Source organism: Oryza sativa, chromosome 12, assembly GCF_034140825.1.
Source record: "Oryza sativa Japonica Group chromosome 12, ASM3414082v1".
Taxonomy (NCBI): domain Eukaryota; kingdom Viridiplantae; phylum Streptophyta; class Magnoliopsida; order Poales; family Poaceae; genus Oryza; species Oryza sativa.
In genome coordinates, this window is record NC_089046.1 from 11,694,503 (window position 1) to 11,704,243 (window position 9,741).

Genomic DNA, 9,741 nt, shown 5'->3' on the forward strand with positions numbered 1-9,741 from the left:
ATGGCAACTGGTGATATCCGGAACGAAGATCAATCTTGGAGAATACCGTGGCACCTTTAAGCTGATCGAACAGATCATCGATCCGGGGAAGAGGGTACTTGTTTTTGATGGTGACTTCATTGAGAGCTCTGTAGTCAACGCACATCCTCTTCGTCTTGTCTTTCTTCTCCACAAAAATCACAGGAGCACCCCAGGGGGAAGTACTCGGACGTATATACCCCTTTTCTTTCAACTCTTCCAACTGTTTCTTAACTTCGGCCAGTTCATTTGCTGCCATACGGTAGGGTCTTTTGTACAGAGGAGTGGTTCCTGGAGCAAGATCTATCCGGAACTCAATCTCTCGCTTGGGCGGCATACCGGGTAGTTCTTCCGGAAACACGTCTTCGAACTCCCTGACGATGGGGATTTCTGACAGTCCAATCTGATGAAGTTCTGAACTTCTGACAGAGGTTGGGGGTGCAAAGAAAACAACCGGTTGTTCCGGCCCTCGGTACAGAGTGACAGTGCGTCTCGTGCAATCCACTACTCCTTGGAATTGAGCCAACCAATTCATCCCAAGGATCACATCCAAGTTCTTGGTGTCTAGAAGAATCAGATCCGAGGGAAAAGGAATCCCCTGAATGTCCATAGGGACGGCAGGGCTATAATACTTTGCTGTCATAACCCCTCCAGGGGTGGTGATGAGCAGAGGGTTCCTAAGCCTTTCTACCCCCAACTGATTTCTCCCCACGAATGGCACAGATATAAACGAGTGGGAAGCTCCAGAGTCGAACAAAATGGTAGCAGGGATGGAATGTATGAGGAACGTACCAACGATGACGTCTGGAGTTGTCAGCACGCCCTCGGCCGTCACGTGGTTCACACGGCCCCGAATGACATCCTTACCACCATTGTTGGAGCGGGGAGGCGCCTGGCCTTGCTGGCGCCTCGGCTTCGGGCATTTATCCGCAAAGTGCCCGGGCTCGAAGCAGTTGAAGCACAGACGCTGCGGACCTTGAGCGTCCCTGCGGCCTTGACCAGGCTGCACAGTTGGCGTAGGAGGACGGGGTGCACGAGTCCCTTGTTGATTCTGCTGCTGCTGCGGCTGTGGGACGCGCACCACGAATTGAGGTCGAGGCGCGGAGCGAGGTTGCTGCTGCTGTTGCTGCTGCTGCGAGGAGGATCCCCCTGGATAGGGATTGGTGTAGCGGACCCTTTGGTTAGCACCCTGTTGATTGCGGAAATTCGCCAAGCGGCGCTTGTGCGACTCCAGTTCCTTGTGCTTGGCTTCCAAGCGGATGCTCTTGTCCACCAGACGTTGGAAATCCGGGTAGTCCCCGGAGACTAGACTGACGGACAGCTCAGGGTCCATTCCTGCCAAGAACTTCTCTTGCTTCTCCTCATCTTCCCGCACATCCTCCGGGGCATAACGGGCCAGGTTGTTGAACTCATGCAAATACTCCATCACGGAGCGGTTGCCTTGCTTCAACTCTCGGAATTCCCTTTTCTTAAGAGCCACGACTCCGGCGGGCACATGGGTCCTCCGGAAAGCGGCGGTGAAACGGGCCCAAGTAATAGGCTGCCCCTCTGGCTGCGTAGCCTGAAAATGGTCCCACCATAGAGATGCGGGCCCCTGCAGCTGGTGGGCGGCGAAGATGACTTTCTCCTCATCGCTGCACTGCACGGTGTCTAGCTTTTTCCCCACGGCATGCAACCAATCCAACGCATCCACAGGGTTGTTGGAGCTAGAGAAGGTGGGTGGGCGGATGTGGAGGAACTCGGCGAGTTTAGAGTGTTGGGGAGGTGGTGGGGGAGCATTATGTTGTGGCGGATTTTGGAGGTGGTGGAGGAAAGCCGTCATCATGTTGGCTTGCTGGGCGAGGATTTGGGTGAGAATGGCGTTGGTATCTGGTGGTGGTGGTGGAGGCGGAGGAGGAGGTGGAGGTGGGTTGCCCTGGTGGTTGCGGTTGCTGCCTTCAGGTTGGTTGCCATCACCGGTATTAGCATTTCTCCTGGTCGTCACCATCTGAAAACCCCACACAGACCAGCAAACAGAGAGAGCTGACAATTAAAACTAACCACCCACGACTACCATAAATCTTGAATTTATTACTGCTATTAAATTGGTTCATTGAAGTTCAAGTTGCTTAGGCAAATTAAATAAAGACGGGCTCCGACATAGTTATGCCACACACCGGCATAACCATGCCCCACACAACTCCAACAAGAAGACAAACGAGAAAGAACACACGCGCAAGCCTACTAACTGCTCGTCTACCGCTGCGACGGGCCAGGGCGGAAGGTGAGCAACAGCGCATCCTCCGTGCTACCAACGCCGGAGGCTTCCCCCTCCTGGGGAACCACGGGCGCGGGCTCGGCACGAGGGGTCTCGACGAAGCAAGTCCACGCCAGGGACTGACGAACAAGCTCGGGCCTGGAGGTGCTCTTGCGGGCGGTGATCTTCTGGCTGCGGCAGACGCGGCGACGCTTGGGGCGGCAGACCTCTCCCTGGGCGATCTTGAGCTGATGCAGCTGCGCCTCCACCGCGTCTAAGTCCTTCTTGAGCTGCAGGTTCTCCTGACGCAGCTCCAGGATCTTCAGATTGTTCTCGACCATCCCACGGCACACCATCTGATGGAAGTCGATACGAGCCGCGTCGTACGCCTCCACCATGCGCGCCAGGTGTACGATGGTAGCGTCATCCTCCGAGCTAGCATCTCGGAAGGTGGCGTAGTCGCGGGCTCCTCCGCGACGAGGGTGGTAGCGGTAGGGCGAGTGCTGCAACTCGTCCGGGTAGCGCTGGTGAAGAGTGCCGATGGCGAGGAGAGCGGCGCTCTGGCAAGCGGCGGGGAAGGAATCTCCACCCGCGGTGACTGCCAGCGAAGTCCGCTCGGGAGAGCCAGCGAGGATCACTGCAGTGACCTCCCAACCAGCGTGGGGCTCTGCGTCGTCACCCTCCTGCTCCGGAAGCGGCCTGGCCTGGTAGTCCACTCCATGTGGATACCCCAGGACAACGCACATACCCCGCAGCTCCAAGACGAAGCCAGTCATGTCCAAACCACGACGGGTGACGCTGCCGGCCATCTACAAACAAAAACAAAAAGGAAAACAACATTTTAAAGATCAGATTTTGGCGATAAATGAAGCAGCAAGACAGAGAGAGACTAGACAGTTTTCACAAATAACAAAGAATTTTTATTTCGAAAATACTGCTAAGGCTTGGGATCTAAGGCTAGTCCTAGGGTCAAGGGGGCTCTGATACCAACTTGTCACGACCGGAACTAACCCAACGGGCGTTCCTTACGTGCGTGCATTAATCCTTGTCCCAGGAGGCAAGGTACACCAAAAGTTGATACAATTCAGAGTTTAACAAGCGGACGCGTAAATAGTTAACTTATTACATGGGCAGCGAAGGCCCAGCACACACAGAGACAAACGAGAAACAGCGGAAGACTAGGGCGACGACCACAGGCGCTTGACGGCAGGCACGAGATAGACACCGAAGCCTTCATCCTCCAGGAACTCCTCTTCTGGGGTTTGGGAAAAATTGGGCAAGACTGAGTACAACCACCGTACTCAACAAGACACACCCACAAATGCAGAATAAATGCAAGGGAGTACAAAGGAGTTATACTATAAAGGGTTAGGGTTGCAGTAAACAGCATTTAAAGATATTTAGTTGCTCAAAGCTATTTTGTAAACACGATTCTAGAACTATACAATGTTATTAATCAAGGCCGTGAACCCACACGAACCTGCCTTAACCCAAGGCCTATGATGATTCAGACCGAACTGGCAACCCGACCCTGGGTCCCAGCTCGTCCCAAGCCAACCCAGGCCAACCATTCCACATTTTAGTTGTTAAGCAGGTTTTAAGAATTAAAACACTAACTTGGGTACATTGCTCGGCTTGCCCATAACCGAGGGCGCGGCTATTCGAATAGATTATACTCTGATTAGAGGTGTACATCTTTACCCACAAGACACATCTTCCTCACGTGCAACCACGTGCCACATACCACCACGGTATACAGACGGAAGACGTGACATAGTTTCCAACCCATCCTAGCCATAGACAAGAGTACCGACCCAATCCCACCTACGGCCGGAACCTCCGGGACAGGCAGGCAGGACTGAGCCCCTAGCAGCAGGACACCGGCCCTGTGCCATGACATCTCGACTACCGAGCCGCAGCTCGTGTAGCCTTCATTTGCCCTGGAGATGTCCATCGACCCCCGACTTCTTCCACCTCCATCCGTGTACTTTTGTTTATAACCAGACTGAGCCACAAACTAAGCCTTACCCACTAGACATGTGGAAGTACGGTAGTGCTTTGCAACAGAGGCCCGAAGACCGGTCCTTATATGGCCGAGGTGCTACTATCAAAACCATGCACCCCGAGCCCAGCCTAAAACCATTTTTGGGAATTTTGAATAGAAGGAGCGGTGTGAAGCCAATTCCACAATAACCAAACCATTTCAAAGTGTCCAGGTGATATGAATATTCCCAAAGTCTAGAGTTGAAAAACCACCTAAAGTTGCCTAGTTAAAAGCGAAGCATCTACCTAAAATCATACTAGGGATACCATGAGTAGAGTGTCCACTAGTTGGGGTTTTGTTTATTCTAGGGTGATCAAGGTAATAATAACAATAACAATAATAATAGGGTCATAACAAAGGTAAATAGGCATGGCTAAATAAAACAGTGATAACGCGGGAATTTAAATAAAGCGATAATGCAATAATTTAAATCAACATAATTTTACAAACCGGGATTCAATATGTTCAAAGATGATGTGACTTGCCTTGCTCGCTTTCCCAAACGTCGGCTTCAACTTCCACGAAGAGCGGATCTTCCGAAGCTGCAACGTCTACACGACCAACGGAAAAGAAAAGGCTTTTACTCTAATAAACTCCATATAACAAGCAGAAACAAAGCACAAAAATGGGTTCTTGACTTCTTAAGGAAAAATTAGAAACTTGAACGGTCCAATTCCGAGTTCAAATGGCCAAGTTATGGCATTTGACGTTTATATGCTCTTTAATTGAATATTTGCGAATTTCTTCATTTAAATTTTCAATTTAAAATCGGATTTATTGCGTCAGCCGAGGGGAGGGGCGCGCGGACCGGGTCCACGGGAGTGGGGCCCACGCGGCAGCCTCACGGTCCACGGTGGACCGGGAGCACGCGGCTTGCGCCGGCCGGCGCCGTGGGTCCCACGCGTCAGCCGCACCTGCGGGCGCGGGCGGCTGACGGCCGGGCCCCACATGGCAGCCACGGGGCACGCCCGAAGGCGACCTCGCCGGCACGGCCGACAGGAGGCGGCGCGCCCGCGCCCCGATGGTCGCCGCCGGCGACCACCGACGCGGCGGAGCGGCGCCCGAGAGAGGGGAGGGAAGGGGGAAGCGAAAGGGGCAGTCCACGGCTCACCCCGGGTCGACGAGGACGGCGGAAACGACGACCGGAGCGGAGGAAGGCGGCGGCGCGGCTCGGGTTGACGAGGACGGCGGTGTTCCGGCGGTCGGCGGGCGAAACGGAGGAGTGGACGAGGTCGGCGAGGACGCGGCGAAGCCGAAGGAGGCGATGCCGAAGCGGGAGGAGGTCCGGGGCGACGGCGGCGGCGGACCGGAGCTCGGCGGCGACGGCGGAGAGAGAAGGCAACGGCGCGAGCTCGAATCCGACGGGGAGAGAGAGCGGCGAGTGGCGGAAACTGTGGAGGGAGGCACGGGGAGTGTTTGTATAGTGTTGGGAGGGGGAGAGAGCGGCCGGATGAGGGGGACTCGGCCGCGGAAGATCCGGCCGCCATTGATGCGCCGGCGAAGTTTGCGGGAGTGTTTCCAAACGAATCCGAGGGAGAGAGAGAGGGAAAAGTGGGGGGGGAAAGAGAGAGGGAATCACGGGGAGTGATCTCCCCCTCTTTATTGCGCGCGGGGGCGGCGGGATGCGGCGGAATCCGCGGCGGCGGCGGCGCTAGGGCACGGGCGAGGCGGCGGGTGCGGCGCGAGGTAGGGGATGACGGGTGGGCCCCACCCGTCAGCGAGGGTGGCGGGGGGGCCCGCCCGTCAGCGGCGCGCGCGCGGGGGAAGGCCGGATGGGCCGCGGGGGAGAGGAGAGAGGGGGGGGGAACTGGGCCGAGCCGGCCCAAGAGGGGGAGGGGGGGAAAAAGGACTTTTTAGGGTTTTTCTTTTTATAAAACCATTTTAACTTTGTTTATTTCTTCTTAATTATTATTTGTGCTCTAAAAATTACACTAAAATTTATTTACGCATTTTAGGCTTTTAGGAAATATACAAAAATCCTCCAAGCCTTATTTGACTTTTAAATTTGCACCTTTTAATTGTTGGAGGCTTTCACATGGATTTTAATTATTCTATGCACAATTTCGAGGATGTATTTTAGAGTCGTTTTGGGACGCGACAGGACTCATGGAAATAAAGTTTGCTCTCAAAACATCAAGCAAAGAAAATATAGCCAAGCCCCCTCCACAATCATGCCAAGAGAACCAATTTGGAGAGAAAGTGTAGGAAAAAGGAGGATCATTTCTTTATTCCATAATTCCACAAAATATTTGACTTTTCCATTTTCCACCGTAAATAAAGACCCTTGATCTAGGAGTATGACTAATGATCTTCTTGAGTCCATATTTTTGGCTTTGCAATATATATGATGTAGGCATGTCACCAGTTTATCCCTACCAAGCTTCACATATCAGCCTTAGAATAGGGGTAAATTCTTGCACACTTTGCGTTGGTGAGGATCCAAATGAAAATATACATCTTTGAGAGATAAGAGAGAAAGTCAAATATGAGGAAAAGAGATAGTTTGCGAAAATTCATAAAAATCCCATGAGTTTGACAGAGAAGCAAGAAGGACTGAAATCAAGATCGTTCCATCCCAAAAATCCTTCTTTTATTTATTAGGAGAGGGCATGATTACATTTTTTTTAACATTATGCTCATGCTTGATGGAGCATAAATTCTTTTTTTTTCATAACCATGCCTTTCCCTCCTTTCTTTTTTTTTCTTTCAAAAGGATTTTTCTTTTTTTAGGAGAAGAAAGCACATGAAAGCATGGAGAATTTATTTTGGTGGTAATATGCATATGGAATGGAATATTGCTTAGCTCCCAGTGTAGGAGTTTAGCATGTGCATATATGTGGGTGTATGATCTTGATCATAGAGCATGAGAAGTATCTACACAAGTCATAAGAGTTTGACAAAGTTCAATGGAAAGTCAAGCAACCAAAATGTATATAGTTTAATCATGATAGCATATTTTTGGCTCTGGTAGGAATTTATATCAAATGAGGAACTTTCAATTTTATCATTTTGAAAACAAATCATCGGAATTTAAGTCAAACTAGTATCAGGATCATAGCTACTCTTATTTACTATCTCATATCTCACAATAGCTTGGACTTAAATCAGCAAGTGCAGCCCATTTACCTTAGGTTCCCGGATAATTATTGGCTACTTATATTCAATCTTTGAGAGAGCACTTACCAAGAACCCATATATAAGAGATATAAAACAGAGCAACAATTCATCATTTCAACAAAGAGAACTAGCTAGTCTTACCTAGCATGACTCAAACCTATCCTATCTTTTTGGTATTTTCTATTTTGCAAATTTTTATGTTTTTTTTGAGTTTTATAAGATGCAATTGGAAAGCAAGTATGCAATTGGAAAGGGAAATATGCAATGGGATACAAGTTACCTTAGTGGGGGGAGAGATGTCTCCCTCCAAGCTTGCCTTTTGCTCAGGGTCCTTGATAAGGATTGAACCCCTGAAATCGAAAGTACGCGTGAAGGTCATCATGATGTTACTGCATCATGTTGTTGATGTTGGCGAACTGAGCATTAGCAGATTGTTGCCATTCTTGTGTTTGAGCTATGTGTTCCGTGAGGTTGTACTGGATCTCCCCTGTCTGCACATCAAGGGTGTCCATTGTCCTAGTGATTTCACCCAAGTCCCAACGAGAGGAACTTGAGCACCATTCACTTGGAGATGGAGGCACACCACTTGATCTAGAGGGTTGGTTGTCCCCCCAGTGGATGTCATGAGGCGCATGCCACCGGTCCTCACTGGCGCTTGACCAGGTTGAGACTCCGATGCTATGGCGTGGAGCTTGGATCCATCCAGGTGCATCCCTAGTTGGTGCCCAACCTGCCTCATACATCTGCACGGGTGTCGAGGATGATGAACTTTCTCGTTCGTTCCTTGTCATGTTGCGCGTCTCCCTGTATGTTCCACCTGCACGAGATTCTTCTATGGTCTGCAGGGGAATGGTTAGTTCATGGCAGTTGTACAAATGATACCCCGCATTTGGCAACAGGATTTCATTTGTAAAACCGGGGAAAAAGTATATCAAAAATCCATCTGCTCCATGTTTCAAAATATGCCCTTGCACTAGATAGGCCTCATCAATACGCGGACGAGCGGCTGAGATAAAAGCAATTTGGTCGCTAACGACCCCTAGCACGAGCCTAAGTGTAGGATTATGGATATCATTTGTTGTCAAAGCCACAACTGCATACGTCGAAAGACGTGGTTACTCAACAGTAGTTGGAAAAGAAGTAAAATGTATTAAATTGAGAATTTTTCTTGGGATCCCCCTATTACATGGCCCTATGGGGCTAGTTATAGCCCCATTACAGGTTCTTACTACTAGGGTTTTGGTTATATAGGGAATTTACATGGTTGCCCGTATGAAAGGGACATTTACACGGGTACACAGTGTAATTGAGGTTCATGGGCCCCTAACGGGCCGTTAGGCGATCGTCGACCCAATTAGCCCCTAGGCTTGATGGGCCAGGATGGCTTCTTCGGTCCTCCCGGGGCCGAACTTGCTACGGCAAAGTCGTCTCCCTTCGGCATATACTCTTCGCCCTACATCCTTCGCCCAGGAGGCCTCTGGCTTGGTGAGGTACCCGTGCGATTCCCTGCCTCTCGCCGTCGTTGTTTCATAGTCTTCGCCATGGGGGACTTCGCCCTGACTAACCTTGACGTCTCGGGCTTGAATCCCCACTGGTCGCATGGTTTCAGCAGGTTTGGTCAAAGGGCCTCATGCCATATCGCCAACAAGCCCCTCACGGGCAAGGGTGAGATAGGAGCTTCGGCCGAGACCGTGCAAACCATGTGGTATGGTATGTGGCGCCCCCTTTCGACTGGTGCTCCTGCCCCCCATTCTCTTTTTCACCGCCACACTTGTCATTTTCACCGCGCGCGCTTTCTTCCTCTGTTCTTCCTCTCACGGCGCCCCTTGGCCCTTCAGACCTTTCACTCGCTCTCTCTGTTCGCAACTGCACACTCCCTTCGCCATGGCTCCCCGCAAGCCTAACCCCTCTTCGGCGAAAGGGACCGACCCCGGCCGGATTGACGACGACACCACCGCCTATTTGGGGATTTCTCTGATAGACAACGGCGAGTTGGCAAAGTTGGTCAGCTCTAGGGCGTTGGTTGAGGGACAGGCTTTCGCCCTGGGGAAAGCCGTTGTACCGAAGCCCGTCGACAACCGGACGGTGGTGTTCGCCGTGTTTTTTGAGGCGGGGCTCCGGTTTCCATGCAACTCGTTGTTGCCGGAGATCCTTTGCCTTTTCTAGGTGGAGCTCCCACAGTTGAGCCCGTCGGCGCTGGTCCGGATCACTATCTTCGACTGGGCGTGCCGAACTTCCGGGTTTGAGCCTAACGCCGAACTCTTCGATGCCATATTTTTCGCCACCGTGAATTCGAAGACGGTGATTACCCCGGCCGGGATGAAGA